General features: G+C 43.0%; 1 long non-coding RNA gene across 3 annotated transcripts in view; it reads left to right on the top strand.

Annotated features, from left to right (window-relative positions):
* The first annotated feature begins 4,138 nt into the window (after window positions 1–4,138).
* LOC143820360 (uncharacterized) overlaps window positions 4,139–21,404 on the top strand; it is a 116,039-nt gene continuing 98,773 nt past the window's right edge. For all 3 annotated transcript variants that reach the window (XR_013225317.1, XR_013225319.1, XR_013225318.1), the window contains exon 1: window positions 4,139–4,350. This is a non-coding gene — a long non-coding RNA (uncharacterized LOC143820360). The remainder of the gene's footprint in view (window positions 4,351–21,404) is intronic.

Raw genomic sequence — 21,404 nt, 5'->3', positions numbered from 1 at the left:
TAATTAAAGGAACAGGGACATATCACCTGCACACAGAGCTGTGTGAACTCCCCAGATTGTAAATAGGATTTGTACTGGTGATTGAAGTTAATATGCTCAAGATAGGGTAGCCAGCCCCAGTTTGGGAAATTCCTGCAGATTTGGGGATAGAGTCTGAGTTTGGGGAGGGGAAGGAGCTCAACAGGGATATGATTCAATAAGGTTCACCCTCTGAAACTACCATTTCCTCCAGGGGAAAATATCTATGGAGAATAGCTGTAATTCAAGGATCTAGCTCCTTTCTAGAGGCTGGTGACACTAGTTTAGGAGTATTCTGCCTTCTAAGCAGCCTGCATATGCCTAAAGGTAAAGGTATCCCCTGTGCAAGCACCGAGTCATGTCTGACCCCTGGGGTGACGCCCTCTAGCGTTTTCATGGCAGACTAAATATGGGGTGGTTTGCCAGTGCCTTCCCCAGTCACTACCGTTTTACCCCCCAGCAGCAAGCTGGGTACTCAAGCTGGGTACTCATTTTACCGACCTCGGAAGGATGGAAGGTTGAGTCAACCTTGAGCCGGCTGCTGGGATCGAACTCCCAGCCTCATTGGCAAAGCTTTCAGCCTTACCACTCTGCGCCACAAGAGGCTCAGTCTCCCTAAATGCAATATAAAAGATATTGGGATAGACCTATGAATGTGTTCTATGCATGCTAGTTAGCCTTAACCTGTGCATCTATGCTGCTTCTTTCTCTAAACTGTTGGTTTGTCCAAAGCCTGATAAAAAACACTTAATCTTGAGCAAATGAAAGTTTTAAAGGGACAGGAAGCCTTCTCCACATCACAGACTATGCAGCACGCACCATAGGATCCAAGCCACTATTTAGGAGGACAGCAACAGCACCTAAGCTTATGACCACAGAATTCCAGCTGCCATTCAGCATAACTTGATTACTGTGTTGTTCTTTCACCTTGCAGGCCTTATTCCACCATGCCCTTTTGGGTTTTTCCACTAGCTGGAGGGGCTTTTCTTTCTGTGTGTATTTAGCTACCACCACAACATGGCCTTTGTAGGGATTTCCTACCGGGAGGTCAGGACTCCAAACTTCCCTTACACATTCTGAGGTCTTGCCTCTGTGTCTCCCACTGGCCAGAGTCTGGTTACCATGGGAACAGCTTGGTGCATCCCTGGGGAAGTAGCCACTTGCCAACTGAGTGCCTCCCCATTCCTCTAGGTGCTCCTTTTAAAATAGTGTGTTCAAGGCAGTGGCAGTTTATGTGGTACATAAAACCACAAGATCAAAAGTTATAAAGCATTTATTTAAAACAAACTGTTCACAAACATACAGTTAGCACAGTACTTAAAAACATAAGGGTGAAACACAATTCCTCTATCCCTCCCTCTATATATGCCTTATCAGTTGTTAAAAATAATGGAGGTTCTTTAGCTTAGGAAGTTATTATTATTATTATTATTTACCACCACTCCCGAGACAGGCTTGTGGAGGGTTACAATTGTCCACATTTAAAACCCCAGTAAAATTTTTAAAAGGGACATACAAATTACAACGCATAAAGAACATCGCAGTATAAATCTACAACACTCCCCCCAATATCATCCAATAGGGAAATGGCAAGAGGGGAGCCATAACCCCCACTGTAGGTGACCCTAGCATACTGCTGCTTAGCACTAAGGGGGGCCCCAATCAGATCTTCTACTCAGACCCCGGCCTCCACCATAGATCTGGCAGAAGAGTTCCGTTTTGCAGGCCCTGCAGAAAGCTCCCACAGGGAGTTCCATTGCCTTCAGGCCTCTTTCAGGGATACAGGCCAGCACATGGCAACAGCCACCTCCTCCAGACCTCATTAAAGACTTCTGCCTGCGTTGATAGATTCAGTATCCAAACAGACCTTCCTTCTTGCTCCCAGGACTTTTCTCATCTACTGATAAGGTCAGGCTGGGTTAGAGAAGCTTTGCCTGAAATCTCCAGGAGTTTCTGCCTGAAGTCTTTCTGGGCTTAATTCCTCCAAACCGTTGTTCCTTGCCTTTCTTTTTTTTTGGAGGGGGGGTTAGTATAGCTATCCAATTGTCTCTAGCTGGACCAATTAGCATTTCTGGAACGGTGGCTAAAGGGATGCTGGAAAAGCCATTGAACTGACTTCTCCCTTTTTTTACTTTTTCGCAACTCAGAGAGAAAAGCATTTCTTCACACGCTGTGATGTTCTTTGGTCATGCCTCAGGAGCTCATAGAAGTTCAAGGAAATGGGGAAGATAATAATTCATTAGTGATGTTTCTACTCCTCATAGATCTTACATAGATCTTGCCACTGAAGAGGATGGTACAGATAAATCTGTCTTTCACAGTAACCTAACCCATACATTTTTGGCCTGTGATTGTGTTAATGCACACTCCTGGTATGTCACCATGTGTCTTTTACCCTTAAAGGAAATCACATACCAGTATCCTGAGGACAGATTGTGACTCTATAAAACACCTTTAGTCCTTGTATAGCTGACACAGAACTGGTCTGACATTTCCACTAAATTGGTATTTTATGGAATTTTGTACGTAATTTATATATTATTGTATCAATTGCCAAGCTGCTGCTTCCATGGGTAGCCAAATGCCTCACTCTGCCAGGCAGAATTTTAATATCTCATGATTTTTCTTATTTGACTGAAATTTGGCAGGTACAATTCTTTGGAGGATGGGAAAATTTCCTGATTTCCTCTCAGTTGGATGGGAGCAGGAAAGTTAAAGCCAGAAATGTGCTTTTTGTTGAAATAATTGGAATTTTAAAATTAATTGAATGTCTAAACCTAATAACTAATTTAATGATGCTAAATTATATTTTTAAATCGACAAAATGAAAACAAGAACAATTCTGTTAGCATGCACATCCCTATACCCCTTTGTCCTCAAGGACTACCGCCTGAGTGAAAAAGGAGGCACAAGTGGCTAAAATATACACTGAGAACAATGGGATTACTCCAGAGTAAGCAGATCCTTTTGAATCCGTCCAGGATGCAACTCTGTATTTTGCTGGTTGTGCAATTTGATGCTAAGTGGCAGAATAATAGCAAAGACATGCATATTTGAACAGTATGTTACCATTCCCTGTGGGACTACAACATACCTAAAATGAATGTTCTAGTTCTTGGGTGCAGTGGGATCCATATTGTGTGTATCTCATAGACGTTGGGTTCCATGAAACATTTTGTTTGCCATGACACCAGAATATTCTTTGTATTCAGGTGCTCCAGGTAGATGGATACCACCCAATTAGTATACATCACTTCTCTACAGAAGTTTTAAATTGTTAGCTGCCTTGGTGGACCTTTTATGGGCAGAAAGGAGGGATGCTACTTTTGTAAATAAATATAACATTAAGTAGGGTATACTCAGAATCCTACTTAGATTTATTCAAGGAAGGCTACTCCTAGGTTTGCAGTGTGTACCCTTGGCCCTAATAACTCTATCAGCCTAAATAGGTTGGCCATCATCAGACTTGGAGGGAAAAAATCTTGTTACTTTCCTTGTGTCCCATTTGTTATGTACTTAGATTCTATTCTCTTGTTTCCTTGAGAAAATTGACATGATATGACTGGCAAGGGTCTTTCAGCTAGGTGACCCTATGGCTTCTCCCAGCATGTTCCCTGGTACCCGTCTCATGATGAAATTAGCTGGCATACCAGCCTAAATTGGAAAAAAGCACCCATACTGACCCACACCACTTTCCTTGCCAAGGATGTAAACAGATCCAGACTGCTGCTTCAGGGAGCAGCACGTACATCTATTCCTGTAGCAGCCTTATTTCCAGCTCGCAGTACTTCCCTGATCTCAATCAAGATCCAATATATCCATGTGCAACAATTTAAAACTTTATACTCTACCTATCTCAGAAAGGCCCAGGGGAAGTTTGCAAACTGCCCACAAAAATTAAAATCAACCATTCCCGCAAACAAGAAGAAGCCTCAACCAATAGCCCCACACATTCTGTCGAAGTCCTGCCGAAAAGGGATCCCTTTTAAAAGCTTGTGCCCGCCACTTTCCCCCAAACTCAGTCAGTAAGCCACGCCTCCCTCTGCTCAGGAAGAGGCTCAATTAGCAGGTAAGGCTCACACCTGCCCTCACTTCTGCGGCACGTACCGTTGCCGCCCACGTTTAAGGAGCGCGCCTTTACGCCCCTCTTTTCCCAAAGGGTCAGGTCGCGGCTGCAGCAGTAACACCTGCGCTGCCGTCCAGACGCCGCCCCTTCGGGCAATGCTGCGGCTTCCCAGAAGAGCATCTCCGGCAGCGTGGCCCGCATTTCTTCGCTCCTCCGCTGAGGCGCCAGTGCGCGGCCGTGGAAAGCGGACGCCGCCAGTCTACGAGGTGAGAGGGGGAACCTTCCCGCCCCCATTGGACGCGGCGTTGAGGTGGCGATGAAGGGGAGCGGCCGAGCCAGCTGTCGTGCTGTTGCTTCAGGGGTCAAGAGGAAGCTGCAGCCGCCGAAGAGGGGCATTAGGGGAGCAGCACGCTCCACTTTGCACCTGGTTCACACGTGCAGCAGAAGGGGGGGGGCACGGTGAGGCATCCTACCTTGAAATGGCCGCGTGACAATCTCGTACAGGTGGGAAACGAGCATTACCGGTGGGAAGGTCCCGCTTCCTTTCTTGGTGCGCTGATTGCCAGGTCGTTTTTAACACATCCCAACGTGTGCTTCCCCACTTGCAGGTTTGAAATTATGGAGCCCGCTCTTGCTACCGCAGCCTCTGTATTTTCTTTCTCCAGGATGTATGTAGCCAGTTTATAACCCTGCTGTGCCTTTAAAGCTGAACCTTTTGTTGTTAATTGCTTCATTGGTTAGCCATCTGTCAATTTGTCTAAGATTACACCTTGAGTCAAATGTAAGGGTTTATTTGGGAGATAGATAAACCTGCCTTTCTCTCAAAAGCTGAGCCTGAGGCAGGTAACAATAAAACAACTGGTATTGTTGTACAAAGCACAATTATCTAAAGCAAATTAAATGGATCAGGAGGTGTTGTTATTGTCCAGAGTATATAAGAGTTGAATCTGGAAACAATGAGTTGGAGGCCTGCTTGTGTTAGTACCTTCACATTATACCATCACAATCTGTCCATTGCCAATCTGAAGAAAAAGATTTCCAGTAGTGGAGGGAAAGGCATCTGAGTGTGTGTGTTTTTTTGTGTTGGAATGTTTGTTGTTTTGCAAACCTGGATCTTTTCCTCATCTGTAGAAAGATCTGTGTTGCCTGTTGATGGGGCCATGCTGAGAATTAGATGTATTGATAGGCCCGTATTCCTATTATGTTTCATCAAACTTTTGTTCTGGTTGGTCCTAATAAAAGGTATAGCATAACTTATTTCATTCCTACTATTCCTTCACCCTGTATCACATTGTTAGTCTGTTATTCTTTTAAACCAGTTTGATTATTGCTTATGATCTTAGGAAGGTGTCTTGTACTGAAGCAACTAGGCAAACTTTGGTCCATCTAGCTTAGTATTATGATACTGAATGCCAGCCAGCTCTTCACAGTTTCAGGCATATAAGGATTTTCGTTGTTTAGGAACTTCTGAAACCCTCCCATAAGATCATCCTCTTAAAATCTCATTTTCAGAGTCTCTGTCTGTCCAGTGCAATACAGTTCAAAAAGCTGGGAGCCACTTCCTTATCAGTTTGGTGTTCTGGTTAAGAGTGTGGACTTGTAATCTGGTGAGCCAGGTTGAATTCTGTGCTCCCCCATATGCAGCTATCTGGGTGACCTTGGGCTTGTCATGGCGCTGATAAAGCTGTTCTGACCAAGCAGTAATATCAGGGCTCTCTCAGCCTCACCCACCTCACTGGGTGTCTCCAGGATTTGGGGAGAGGAAAGAGACAGCAACTGTCAGCCGCTTTGAGACTCCTTCAGGTAGAGAAAAGCAGCATATAAGAACCAACTCTTCTTCTTCTTCTAATTAGTCTGTTGCCCCCTATTTCACAGCTCAGAAAATTAGCTCAGTTCCCAGTCAAGTGCAATGATGTGTGCATGTCAACAGTTATAACTTGCAATTGTGTGTGAATTTGTTGCTCTAGTGCTATACAAGGAAGAAGTATACTGCTTGAATATTTGTTTTGGCATTTGTTGCCTGGCTTATGAGCATCAGAACCAGCTATCACTAAGGCTGAACTCTGAATAAACTGTTCAGATCGGCCCTGAAGCCACTCTAAGGCTCTCTCGTCTGAAGCCCTAAATCAAATAGAAAAACCATTGTGCTGTGTTTATACCAAGCCATCACATCTGTTTACCCCAGGTTTCTTAGGATGTCTGCCTCTAGGTCCGAAGGTTGCAAAAGCAAGGCCTGACTAAGGGAGATGAAGGCTAACTTCAGAAGTTTTCCCAGTTATCTTTGGCCACACAGAGTCATCAGTCTTCCTGTCCCTTCTTCAAGAAGAGGGTTGCCAGCACAAGGAAATTCCTGTGTGTCGATTATTCTGAAAACTTTTCCCCCTCAAAAATAAATTACAAACAGTGCTTGCCAGGAGTCTTGAAATGCTTTCTTTTAAAAAATAAGAAACAAAAAAACACATTCTCCCTGGAGAAACTGTATGCCAGATATAAATATCAGCTACAATACAAGAATGTGTGCTATTTCTACTTCTTATTGGTACATTTCTTCTGCTAAAACAGCATGCACATAAAAAAGGAGGGGGAGATAATTGTGTTCATATTTTCTCAGCGCGGATTTGATCCAGTGATTCATTTCCATCGAATTTGGTGTCTTCTTTTAGGGGAAGTAGTTCTTCCCTTAAAAGAATGGAACCATTGGCTTGGATCCAACCAGATTTTCCACTGATGAAAAGAGATGTGGGGTCATGTATGACAACCAAAATGACTATGCTGGGATCATGAGGCCTTTATGGACAGCAGCCATGTGACATGGGGGCTGTATAAAGGAGAGGAATTACATGAAAATTGAGCAGAAAAGCTGGCTGGATCCAACCAGTGATGATCTCAACTCATTCATTTCAAAGGCGCTTGTATGGTGTCCATAGTAGTTCAGAGCAAACTTTCCAGTAAAGCCTTTCTTGTTTATCTCTGGAATGGGTTAGCCATTTTAATTATGCAGTATGTTAATTTACTCTCACACTTTGCCTATAAGTATAAGCTGATTACTTCCATCCCATGACATTGTATCTGAGGAAGTGTGCATGCACAGAGAAGCTCATACCATGAATAAAATGTGTTGGTCTTAAAGGTGCCACTGGACTCTAAATTTGTTCAGTACACTTATGTCTGCAGTGAAATTTTTCATTCCTATGGCTATAGTATATCAAACATATTTTTGAAATGGACAACATTAAGTTTCTGTGTTTTATTGAGCACTTAAATACTGCCCCCTGGACTTTTTAAAGTACATTTCATACTATTATTTTTTATGTCAGCTGAATGTATACAGTTGTTACAGTTTTGTAACAGTTTTGTATACAGGTTTGTTTAATGTATAAAGTTATAATTTATATTTTGGATTCACAGTACTGCTGAATTAGGTAAATATCAAAACCTAGGGCCTTTTCGCACAGGGATCTTTGTTGCAAATTGTTTGCGGAATGAAAAATCGCCATTTAAAATAGTGGAATTCGTCGTTATGCATACCTGCCTTTGTAGTGGAATCAGTTGCGTTTTTTAGCGTTTCCCACAGGCTTCCGGTCTCGGCAGAAATCGCTAGAAAGGAAGCGCTATTGCCAAGCTCGTCCCGCCCCTGGCCGTCAAGCAGCCAATGGGCAGCCGTTAGCATGCTCCCAAACAGCCCCTTTCCCTTTAAGAAAGGTTTAAAAAAAAAAAAAACGACCCATAGCAATGAATCTAGGTAGATTCGTTGCTACGGAGAGACCCATCCAGCTGCCTAATGTGAGCTGTCGTTTGATTGTATGATCATTTGCACGCTGCCTCGAGTGATAAAAAAAAAAATCCCCCCCCCCTCTCACGGGCACGATTTTCGGCTGAATTTATTTGTAAAAAATAAAGGGACTTTATTTCAGCAAACGGGCTTTTCAGTTGTTTGTGCTTAGTGACTAAAGGTGAAGGACTGAAGCCAGGGAAGCCTCTAAACAGAAAGAGGCTCGCCGGTGCGTTTATCCCCGCTCGCTCGGAGAAAAAAAAATGGCGATCGCTTCGCCGGAAGTTTGGAGGAGAGAGCCAGGGGGAGGGACTTTGAAGAACCAGCAACAATGGTAACGCACAGATCTTTAGCGCTACTGTTGCAGATTGGTTGCAGGAGTGTATCGCTATCCGGAGGGTGAATCCACTTTTCTGGATTCCCCTGAAAGCGCCACAACGAAGCGCTTTTTGCTGATTGGTTTCAGGCTTGTTGCAGATTGTCTACGACGTCGTGGGTTATGTCAAATTAGTAGCGTTTCCAAATAGCAACCATTCTGCTACTTTGAAGCCGTGCGAAATGGCCCCTAGAATTTCAGTGGTTTTTTTTGCACAGATAACTATGAAATGTTATGTAACATTTTTGATAATGCATACTATTGATATATGCTTTTATAAACATACATTTAATTTTCATTTATATTAGCAATATTTCTACTAAAACTGTAGTGTGCTGGATTAGTTATGGGATCCAATATTTGCAGTGTAGCATACTAAGCAAACTCTGAATACCACTAGATGGAGCAGAGATTTGGCAATTTTAGAGGTAGCCCTTAGGAAATATCTCTGTATACGTAATCATTTTTTCTGTGCAGTAGAGTACAAAGTACTTGATATGCAGAGTTGCATAGATAAGATACATGAGAAAATTCTATTGTTATTAGGGAGAAAAGAATTTCTAGGAATATTACTACTTTACACCCTGTCTATATGTTAATATACAATCATTGTTTTTAGAACTTTTAAAATGCAAGGTATTATTTAGTGATGCATACACACTTCTGGTTCTATTCACGTTCTGCTCATGATTTGCAGTCAAGTAGCTGAATTTTTGTTGTTATGGCTCTACTTGGCAATTTGAGTAACTTGAACATCTTCATATTATTCCCCTTTTGCTGTATTCAAAGAGTACAGTGCGATCAAGAGCATTTCACATGTGCACGTTCTCCTACGTTCCAGTAGGAGTCCTAGTCCCCCCCCCTGCCAAGATCTGTCATTGATGTATGCTACTCCGCAGCCAATGTTTCAGATAATGGGTGAACAAAGGAGCCAGTTTGGTATTAAGGGTTATGGGCCAATCAGGTCCATCATTGGTACCTGCAGGCCTCCGATTAGCCATCCACCCATTGGCTGCCCAACCATATTAGAACACGTCTCCCTAATGGTCTTCCCACAATTTTGCTGCTTCTTCAGTCTCTGGCCCCTCAAACACCTCTCCTGAGATGAGGGAGCTGCCTGGGGGGTCTTTGACTTCGCCTACCTGAAGCAGTGGCTCCTGCCTACAGAACTTGGGGAAGTCAGACATTATCTTCTCTGAAGGGGAGCACCGGCCCTACCACTACCACCCCAACTGCCACCTTCCCCCTCTTATGAACCCTGGGGCACACAGCCACCAGGCCATCCCCCTCTTCGGCCAGACATGGAGGTCACCAGCACATGCCTCCATGCTGCCTCCTGCCAACTCTGAGGCATGCCTGCAGGCTGAGAGAAGCCCAATGGCCCCATCCTAAAATTCAAACAGAAGGGAGGGCTAGGGGGAACAGCAGGGAGAGCCCCCCCCCCAGAATTACAGCTCCAGACTAAAGAGATCAGTTACCCTCGAGAAAATGGATGTTTTGAAGGGTGAAAACTCTGGTATGCCATTACATGGTACTGTAATTTGGGATGCCAGTCTCCTGGTGTAACCTGGGGATCCCATAAAATTACCCTTCCTGCAGGCCGTTATGCCCAATTTCCTTCCATTACAGAGGAAAGAGAAGAGTACTTCCTATCCTTGCTTTGGGAATTTGCTGCCGTCATGTGTGGAATGACCCATGGCTTAGTGGTAAATTAGGTTGAAGTCTGTCCCAAGATTATTTCCCATGAGTCCCTGCCAGCCCCTGCCAAAAGTTAAAGAATGGTGGCCTGGAGCTCTCTCAGCCCCACCTCTCTCACACACCTCTCTGTTATGGGGAGAGGAAGGTCTTCCCTCCCTCTCCATCCATCCCCCCCCAATGAACCCGCCTCCCACTTGCATCCCCCCCAAAACCTTCCCCAACCCCCAAAGAAAAATACTGATTTAAACGACACTTCAGGAGATGCCAGCCAATGGATCTGCATGCCGCAGGAGCTTGCACTCAGCAGCACATGGATACAGACTGAGATGGCTTCTCCTGCAGCAAGGTTTAAGGTATCTCAGCACCACAGAGTGGTCTCCCCATGGTGTACAGATCCTGGCTGTGATGGCTTCTCTTGCAACGTGATTTAAACCTCACTGCAGAAAAAGCTAAACCCAGGTCCTGCATGCTGCCAGGAGCAGTCTCCCAATGGCATGCAAATCCTGGGTGGCATAGCTCCTCCTGCAGCCATGTTTAAACTGGGCAGCAGAAGAAGTCAGCGCTAAGCAGAGCCAGTGGGAACAATGTACTTCCCCTGCACAGCTGATCCTTTAAACTTTAAGGGACTGCAGTGGAAGCCTGACAAACAATTGTTTTCAGATCTACTGATAATCCCCAAATATGTGCAGAATTTTTCCTGGAATTCTTTCAGTTTTCCTGAGAAAACCCAGATACATTTGGGATGCTGCAATGTACTAAAAAATATCAATAAGTTATTTTTCAGATGTATTTTTGGATTGGGTGGATCTGTATGTACATCCCTAATAGTAACCCAAGCCATGATTTATAGGATTGGATATAATACAGATGGTGGTCATTTTACCTTCTTGGTTCTTTGAGAGTTAATGTGGGTTTAGGGTTTTTTATGGGATTATATATTTTTGTGTAACCCACCTTGAGTCTTAGGAGGAAGGTGAGCTATACATTTTATTATTAATAATAATAGAACTACAGTTTCCAGTTTTTTTGTCATAATCTGACAAACCAGGTGATCCATTTAAATAAAAACTGTCAATATTTTGCAGGACAACAGAATAAAAATTGCTATTGAGAAAACGTGTACTAGAGCTAGCAATCACTGCATTCTGCTCAAGCAGAATTGCCTTTATCCTTTGTAAAAGTTTGAGTCTGGTGGCACCATTAAGACCAACAAAGTTTTGTTTAAGGTATAAAGTTGTGTGTGCTAGCATATGAAAGCTTATACCTTGAATAAAACTTTGTTGGTCTTAAAGGTGCCACTGGACTCAAATTTTGTTCTGTTGCTTCAGACCCGAACACCTGAATGTATTGTGTGTGTGTGCGCGCGCATGTGTGTGCACATGCACAAGACTGGAATATATTAAAGTTCTAATTGGCAGGGCTACCAGGAAAGTCACATCAATCTAGTGAGCTGAGAGCATTTGCTAAAAATGTAGGTGCTATTTCCTGTAAGGAAGGCCTTTCCAGCGTCTGATGTTCATATTCCAACTATGTCATTTTAGGGGAATTGTTTTTAGCCCTAGGTTAGCTCCCTTTGCATATTGAGAATAGGGAGGATTAAGTTTGCTGTGCTGAGAGAAGGTAGGGAATAGAACTCCCACTGCTTCCTTCCCCTTTCCGCCAAGTTGCGGAAAGTTTGGCTTTGTACAAAAGTGCGAAAAAAAAGCCTTGACTGTGGCATGTCAGGCGTATTTCAGCTCGATTTGTGTCAACTCTAATAAACCAGTTGACAGAGTAATAAATTGGGTGTCAGCTCCAGAGCTGGCACCTGTGCGGAAAATAAAAGGGGATCTTAGTTTTCGGGCTGGTTTCTTTTCCTTTTTCAATCTGAAGTTTCCCCAAAGGTGGTTCTCCTCCTTCCTTTTCCACAGAATCAACATTAAGAAGTCATTCTATTTGATTTTATTATGTTTTTTTGTTACCATCAAAATGTAAAATTCAATTAAGAGAGCAGAGTAGTGATGCAGCCCTCACAAATACTATGAAATTTTACACTGTTGCCTCTTTGGATACTTTCCTGCCTGTTGTTATTACTTCAGCAGTAAGAGGTATATTTTTCTGAAATGTGTATTAAGCTATTCCTACCTCATTTCTAGAATTTATTGTAATAAATTCAAGATGAGTGTCATATACACTGTGTTTAGGTGTGACATGCGATGGATTTCGACCCTCGTAATTTAGTTTTGAGGTTCACTGTTTGTAATTCCTAGCAATTCATCTAACATAGCTCTCTAGTCTAGTAGAAGTTACAGGGGTGTTGTTTGGTGTTTAAAGATGTTTTTTTTTGTAAAATTGCTTGGTACAAAGAATGAACTTTCACAGATTAGAGTCCCTATATGTGCTTATTTCAGGAACTCATTTAGAGATTTTTAGACACAGAGCTTTAGGTGCAAAAGTAGGCAGAAATAGAATGAAATTAGAATATGCATTGATTTTTCTTCATATTTTTTCAAGGGGAATTGGTCAGAACTCTTATCACAGATATATCACCTGAAACTATTTCTATGTAACTGAGAGTCTTACTTCCAATAGTTGTATTTGTTGGCAAAGTTTAAATATGCAAAAGTGTACAGCACCATCTGCTCAAGAATAGTTTTATTCAGAAGAGAAACAACTATATAAGAGAGAGGAGAGAGAAAACCCTAACTGTCTGACTAGCTAACTGTTCTTCATCTGAAGGCAAACAGAGTGGAAGGGTGGTCAAATGAGCAGGAAGTTCCTATTCTCCACACTACAGATCCTGCATATTCCATTCGTATTTACATTGTAGTTCAGATTAATTGGCTTTTTTTCCTTAAGAGATTTTCACTAATGGGCAGAATGGAAGTTTAAAATCAAGCACTCTATTTGTTTAAAGGTAAAGGTATCCCCTGTTCAAGCACAGAGTCATGTCTGACCCTTGGGGGTCAGACATGTGATGCTCTCCAGCGTTTTCATGGCAGACTCAATACGGGGTTGTTTGCCAGTGAAATTACCGTTTTACCCCCCAGTCATTACCGTTTTACCCCCCAGCAAGCTGGGTACTCATTTTACCAACCTCGGAAGGATGGAAGGCTGAGTCAACCTTGAGCCGGCTGCTGGGATCAAACTCCCAGCCTCATGGTCAGAGCTTCAGACAGCATGTCGTCTACCTTACTACCCTGCACCATAAGAGGCTCTATTTGTTTAAAAATAACTAAATACTTGTTTTGGACTTCTGTATTACACCATTAAAAATATCCTGGCTACCACTGACTTCTTAGCAACCCCCCCCTCAAAAAAAAACCCTACTACTAATATGTTAGCTAGAATTATACAAATGAAAATGTGTGAACTCATGTTATATATTATACATTTCATAATTAAGGATAAAAGGGTAAACATACACAGGGCGTAGGCCCTCTCCTTTTCAAAAGGGGGATTGGTCTGCCTTTTACAGTCTGGTTTCAGCTCATAGAGGAGAAAAGCCCCTGGGCAAGGGTGGCCAGCTGTGGCTCTCCAGATGTCTATGGACTACAATTCCCATGAGCCCCTGACAGCATATTGACTACTGAAGAGTCAGTTTGAGCACCCCCTCTCTAGGGCAAAATGAAAGTTCATAAAAATGGAGGAAATGGATCCATTCATATTTCTGGATATACTGCAAAAACATTACAATAACTTTTATTAACAAGGCAAAAGTGAGAAAACAGTGGCCCAACACAGAGTTAGGTACGCTTAAACCCACTTGATTCAGTAGGGCTTAAATGTGTGTTACTATGTGTTGGACAGTGGTCAATGAATGATAACACTGCAATATAGGAGATTTTTACTAAACATTTTCCTGGGCAGTTAAATGATGCTGAGAGAATATTTTTTTGTTCTCTTTTGAAGAGCATTGTTTGGTTCCCTTCTGGCCGGTTGTCTATATGATTAAGAGTTCAAGCTTAGACTTGGGGATGCCTCATGCTATAAATTGCAAAAAATATGGTTGGTCATGTAGATTCTTCTTTAATAGTATCTGAGGAGCAAGGTTTTTATGAAAGTTAAACGTTTTCCAGGTGTTTTCCTTTAGCAAATGGCAGGGTACACCTGTCACTAAACTTTGCATGGAAATTCTTGATCTGCCAACTGCCAAAGTGAAGTTAAACAGATAGCATGAGTAGAAAACCAGGACAGCTGTTGGAGGGCTATGAGTGAAGCACAGGTGTGCTATGACAGCCAGAGGTGAAAGAGGGTTCTCTTGAATCTAAAGCTTTTGCTTATTTAGAATAGTTACCCGGAAACATTCCTGCTGTTAACAAGAACATTAGAATTCCTATTTACATGGCACAGTCATTGTGCATGACTGTTTGCAAAAGTACAAGAGAAGAGAGCTGTTCTTCAAGGAGACATAAGGGAATTAACAAGAGAGGTAGGAGAGGTGCAGTTGGGGATAAATGGGAGAAGAATATTCATCTGAGATGTATGTATATTCAAGTTGCATGGGATGGGAGGGGAGCGAGGGGTAAAAGCCAAAGGCATTACAGGTTTTGAGGAAGGATTTGAAAGCACTGATTTTAGAATTAAAGGACTGTGGTCACCATTGATCTTTTTGCTAGATAAATCAGTTCAGCAGAACATTGTAGGCAAATTTGAATCCACTCAAGAAATGTCATAAAAATCATGCTGACATAAGGTTACCAACTTCCAGGTTGTGGGTTGAGATCTGGAATTACAGCCTGTCTCCAGAGAAAAGGGATCCATTCCCCTGGATAAAATGACTGCTTTGGAAGGTGGGCAGTATGGGAATATCCCCTGCTGAGGTCCAAATACCACCCTTCCCAGGTTCTATCCCACAAAACTCCAGATAGTTGCCAACCCAGAACTGACAAGGGTACTCTCAAATGCATACTCCCGTAGCACATCAGAAATTCACCTTTATTGCTAGACTTTATGCCATTTTTTGTTAAGGGTCATAAGTTCATGCTGTGTAAAGTGCTGTTAGGTCACAGCCAGTGCTGTATACCAGTGGTCCCCAACCACCGGGCTGTGAAAGCCCCGGCACCAGGCCGCAGATCCCTCTCCCCGCCCCCCCACAGTGAGAAACTTCCCAGGCCGTAAGCAATTCGGCCACCAAAGCGGCCAATTAGCGTGCGGCCATGCATTGTGCAAACGCACATGTGCAGACCTGCCGCACATGCGTAAAAGTGCCGCATATGTGTGTTTGTGGCCACGTATGTGCAAACGCACACCTGCGGACCTGCCGCGCATGGCACAAACACGCATGCATGTCTGCGCATGGGCTGCTGCACATGAGCGGCAACCGGATCACCCTCGCCACACTGGTCCGCAGCCTAAAAAAGGTTGCGGACTACTGCTGTATACTAAGGCTACACCATAATCTATGTAACTCTGTTTATTTAACACACACACGACTCTACTCTGCAACTGGCAACAGTACATTGAACTCCCGGCCTTATATAGCCAACAGTAACTCTTTTAGTTTCATTTTTCCACATACAACGTACCTTCAGTTTTGTTTACAACACCATACAATACGTTACAACCCTCTCCCCTTAGCCAGCATAATAATTTAAATATGCTGGCTGTGTCCACACTCTCTGGGACCTCTGCACTGGTTCTGGTTCTGTAGCCCCTGGTCCCCCTGGGCTGCCCCACACCACTGAAGGTCCCCCCTGGTAGATGCCCCTGGGTCAATATCTTGTTCAAATTGTATGGTGGGTGCTGCAAGACCAGAGGCACTAGTATGCAGCTTCCAGCCCCATGGTGCTGTTGAGGGGCACCAACTTTCCTTCTAGGAAAGCCACCAGGAGCATCCAGTGCACGAGGACAGGCAAAGACTTAGGGTGTTTGGCTATGGGGACCCCTCACATGCCAGTAAAAGGCCACCTAATTGGGCTTCCCTCTTTAAGGTGAGAAGGACAAATATACTGGCTGAATGTTCAGTTTACTGGTATGAATATCTACTACTGAACTTGTGACGCCAAAATGAAATGCATCTCAGACTGCTAAGAGTAGGCTCTCTTTATCATTCCTACTGAAATATTATATTTGCTTTCCGCTCAACTGACTGTAAAATTAGAGGTCAGTACTTTTAGGTTGTCCTGTGTACTTTGTTCATATGTTACTTAAAGGTTTTAAATGTTGGTTTTGTGGGGGGGGGGCGAGGTTTCTCACTAAGCTTGCAAATGAGTGGAAAACATTGGTTGTTGACTTTTACAAATAACAGTTACAGGTAGGAAATCAGTATCTGCTGTTGAACTGAATGGAAACAAGGGATGGGCTCTTGTCCTGACGAGAACAATGCTGCTGGAAAGAAGAATGGATTTAGACGCAGGCGAGAACAATGCTGGGAGGATTTTGAATTAAGCTGGAGAAGAAGGAAGCGATTGGACATACAGCAATCCTATGGGGAGGAAATTCAGACTTCATTTGGGGAGAGGGGTGGGTGGGATTTGAGGAAGTGCATGGGAGATGAGACAATGCTGAGGGGAGTGGAATATTCATCCCAAGGATTTGCCAAGTTCTGTGTGGGGGTGTGAGAGAGACTTGGAGTTTTCTTCATAAACAACAACATGAACTGTATTGGCAGCAATTGTTGCCTTTCTGGAAAAATATTATTTCCATTTTTGAAAGCCATAGCATTCAAGGAAAGCTATTATGTACATTATGATGAAAACATAATTCTGTCCGCTAAAGCTATGATAACAGAGTTAGAAGGAAAGTTTGTTCCCTGCTCTTTGAACACAGTTCCCGGAAAGCTTAGCTTGTTAAATTACCAACTAGCTTAGACAAAAATCATATTATTTTCAGTGAAGCTACAAGTATGGCATGCTGGAAATAATTTCAAGAAAGTGTAAAAATCATTTACCATTAATGGTTGCATGGAATACAGAATTCATAGAAACATTTTTTTCCCACTGCACAAATTTTAAAAAATCACATGAGAGTCCAAAAATTACATAGTATGTGGAACGCATAGTTACTGTGGGACTCCATGGTTCTGGCTCCCTCCCTCTCTGACACTCTCTCTCTTTCCTCCCTAGCCCCTCTTGCTTTTTCACCTACCTCTCCTGGTCCCTACCTGGTCCTTACCACCCACCTGCCTGATCCTGTTCCCTCCCCTCACAATTCCCCCTCCCCATACCTTCCTCCTATTCCCCTTGGCTCTCCCTCCTGGTCCCTTCCTGCTCAATCCCTCCATATCTTTCCTCTCAACTCTCCCCAGCCTCTCCCACATATCTCTCCTGCCTGATCCCTCCTCCCTCTCAGAAACACATACACTTCTCCTTACTTGTCACAGCAGGAGTTCCAGAGCTCCCAGCCAGCGGCTGCAGAATCTCCCCACTTCCCAGGCCTGCCCTGCTCTGTGGACAGAACCAGCCTGGGAAGCCGGGTGTCATGGTGGCAGAGCTTCCCCAGCCTGCCCCACTCTGCAGAGGGTGGGAGTGGCTTGGGAAGCCAGGTGCCTTGGTGGCTTCAGGGGTGGCGCCTCACCTCACAGTTGTGCAGTGGCCCCAGCTGGCTTTAGGGGGCCCACCTCTTCTGGCTTTGCAGCCAGCATCTTGGCCGCAGCCTTGGATTCCTCTGCTGGCAGCCTCTCAACATCTTCTGGTGAGCTCCCAGAGACAGGGCTACGGATGTCACTTCCATACCCATTTCCATCTCAGGGGGTGCACCAGAAGATATGTTCCACATCAACAAGTGACTTGACTTGGGCACTTAGAGAAAGCAGAGTTCTCAAAGAAGGTTTACCACTCTACTTGGGTAAAAAATCCCACTTGCCATCAAGGGTTGTGTAGATCCTTGGCATATATAAGCCAGGCTCCTATAAAATGTCTGTGGCTGATTATGTATTTCAGTTAGCAGCAGCCCAGAGTATTCTAAATTCCCTAATTCTGAGGATTTAAAGGGCAAAAGGTAATCCAAGCTATAGAGGCTGTTGCTCCTTGTATCAATAGTTTGTTTTACTTCATCAGTTGCAGGTACTTCATTTTGTGCAGTTTTCTTCTGTTCCCTTAATTCAAAAATAGCATGGTTGCAAAACAGTTTTCAGCTTGAGAAGGGGTGTATGTCCCAGGATATTGAAGTGCTTCTCACTGATGCAGCCTACAAAAATGACTAAAACAGATTTTGTGCTCTAACTTATAGATTTTGTGCTCCAACATAAAAAAAAAATGAGAATATGAATAGGTAGATTTTGGCACCTTCACAATGGGCCTAAACTGTATAATTGAGTCTGAGTTGGAGGCATTTTGAAGCTCTTGCCCTGAAAGCCTGAAGCCAAGTATAACTTTGCAGTGGTGTAAAGGGAAAATATCTAACCCAAATACAATCCTGTTAAAAAGCTTCTCCATGTTGGTGATATTTGAACACACTGGAGCTTTTTGATTTTTTAGGTTTAAACTACTCATGGCTTTAACAATGACATGTAATCTCACACAGATTTTATTTTAACTAGTGCAGCTGCAACTTCCAAGGGAGGCTGGCATTTTAATTCTTCTCTGCTGGTTTTCTTCCACTAAATAGACCTCCCCAGCTGCTTATGGTTCGGGGAGGGGGGGGGGGAGAGAGAACAGTGTGCCTGCTTTTGTTTTATTTTTTCCCTGTGGGACCAAAAGTAAAGGAACCTGGGATGACTTAGAGGTAGACTGGCAAAGAGTTAAAATGCTTATCTTGAGCCGTTCTCCTCTTAGAGTTTACAGTCTAGGGAGCTGTTTTTGTAAAACAGGGATAGATGACCAACCGCATGTCATTGATGTCGCGTAGAGCCTGAATCTTAGCTTCACTTTAGCATTACTGTAATATCATATAGAAGCAGAGAGGAAAATGGATCAAAATGTCAAATCAAGTTACAAAGTATGAGTTGGAGGCATTCTGAAGCAGTCATGTGTTTGTGCTCTGATGTCCTCATGGCCCTTGGAGCTTCTAATTTCCCCTGACCATGTTCCTCATAGTCACAACTGACTATCTGCCGTTCTTTAATTCTTCAACCCAGCAATTTTTAAGGATTTAGAACTAGCTTTTAGAAATGTGTACATTTTTGCAAAATCCTAAAACTTTCCAGAAAGCAAAAACTTTACTACAAAATGAGTAGAAGTTGCCTATGAAAATGCCAGGGTAGTAGACTTGCTTTTGGAGAAGGTTATTTTTTATTACAGTGATGATTAAAAAAACAAAAACAAAACCATCCAACTTGTTATGGAAAATACACAATCATAAATGTAAAAACTTAAAATCAAACAGTAAAACAGATTTTAAAATCTTAACAAATTAAAACAAAAGGAGCCAAACATATTTCTTGAAGGATGAAGTTCACTCACTGTGAGCTTGCAACTGAGAAAGGTCTGCAGGGAGGCTTACTGGTAAATTTTAGACCTCAGTAGAGTTCATGATATAGCTCCTCTTCCAAATGTCCAAAATAATATTAATGTGATTTCTGTTGGCAAGTGCTCACAAAGGGATTTAGTTTGTGTTGGGAATACTATTGGTGCAATGCTTCTGCACTCCCAACCATTATTTCCCTACTGTGTGTTTTTTTTACTTGCAGATGGGCATCTTGGGCTCAATGAAGACATGCACTGTAAACACTGAAGTGTCAAGGAGAGGTGCCTACCAGCTTCTTGGTCCCACTCTGGGCGACATGGTACTGTGAGCCCATGCCTCCCCAGCCGGGTTGGCCCCACTCACGGACCTGCCACCACTCACAGACCTGTCCCTAACCTGGGGAGTCTGATGTGCAGACCGAAATCCCCCAAGCAGGCTCCATCCCATGCACAAAACACTAGCTGTGATGAAATGCAATTCAAGACATTTTACAGTGGCCATGCAGACATAAACAGTTCAGCCAACAAAACAGGGTAGGTGGGAAGAAAGCTGTTCTGATGGCGGGTCTGGCACAAGAGGCCTGGCCTTTTAAGGCACCCTGAGTCCATGCATACTTGCCAGTATCATGGGCCCTCCCATGGCACATCTTCCTTCCGCCCACTCTTCTACGGCATCAATTGCGGCTGCAGCTAAGTCTCTGCTGCTTTTTGTCTAAATGTTATTCTATGCAGTGCATATAATATCTAGAAAAAACAAAGGGATGAATCCCATAGAAGGTTTCCACTAATAGAAGACAATACCAATATCACTGATTCATTGCTTTCACAGTAGACCAGTTATTGTCCCATCAAGCTGTCCCTGGGGCTCCACAGTGCCCAGAGAGCAGTATTTTGGGGGCAGTTTGAGCTACAGCAGGAGTGGGGAGGCAAGGCATTCATGCACTGATAGAAATCCTTCTGTTATGGAAACGTTTGGTTGGGTTAAGCCAGGATATGTAATGGAGTAAAAGTACTTGATGGACAACCTTTTCTATGTGAGTTGCTGAAATCTAAGCTGAAGAAGTTGTGTTCCCAGATAAATCCATTGTGCACTGGGGAAACAATCTAGTACTGCTTGAACTTGCATTCTTAGAGATTGTGCTTGGAGCAAGTTGTCAGGGAAAATCGCCAAGAATGAAAAACCCTGTTGAAATCTAGAGGTCTTACATTTTAGTAGGCATCTATTGGCTGGTTTTCAGCCTGAATGTTTAACTTACATATGTATCCACTCTATACGAAGTGTGTGTATCTCCCACCCTCCCCAAGAAGCTTATCTTCACTCTAGTGCATATATTTTAAAATGTATTTATTTAAATGTGACCTTTATATGTGTATTGATTTTGTTGCACTTTAAGCTCATAAAAATATAAATTCTGGGTTTGACCCTGTTGTGTGGCCCTGGTGATTCATATGCACAGATGTAAAAACTGCAAAAAGAAGACTTCAGACTGATTATATTTATACTTATTGGCATCCTAGGGAAAAAGGTAAAGTTCAGTTTATAAAACCTGGGCAAAGAAGGATGTAACTTTTTCTTTTCTCCCTTGGGCGGAATCTCAGCTGAAATAACTGACAATTTTTGGACTTACAGGAGGAAATGATGAGCTAAGATAAATATCCAGATGTTTGCTGGCCAGATGGATAATATTACATTTTAGAAGACAATAGTATACCTGTGTTTTCTGACAGGAAGTTGTAAATGCAAACTTTTCATTTTTTATAGTCTTGCTATAAGTTAGTCTTGGACTTATAAAAATAGCATGCAAATGTTTGTAAGTGAGCTACCTATAACTGTCTAATAAACATACAGTGAGGAAGTTATCTGTCAAACTAATTTAGCACTGTTTGTGTAAAAGTTTTGTATTCATAGGAGATCTGATTTCTAGGAGTGCCTTTGGCACAATCAGAAATAGGTGTGCCATCTTTTCACAAGTTTCCTACTGATGAGTCCATGTCTCAAGTTATTTATTTACACAACAAAAAGCCTTGACTGCTTCCAATTTTCACCCACCCACACCAATTCTCCTCTTCTTACACCTGGTATTTGATTCTGTTTCATTTCATGAAACTTGTTAGAAGCAGCTGTTAAGCTCTTCATCCCTTGCAGAC

Source organism: Paroedura picta, chromosome 11 (assembly GCF_049243985.1).
Source record: "Paroedura picta isolate Pp20150507F chromosome 11, Ppicta_v3.0, whole genome shotgun sequence".
In the NCBI taxonomy this organism is placed as follows: domain Eukaryota; kingdom Metazoa; phylum Chordata; class Lepidosauria; order Squamata; family Gekkonidae; genus Paroedura; species Paroedura picta.
Note: the sequence above shows the minus strand (reverse complement) of the source record. Positions and strands in the feature narration are given on the sequence as shown.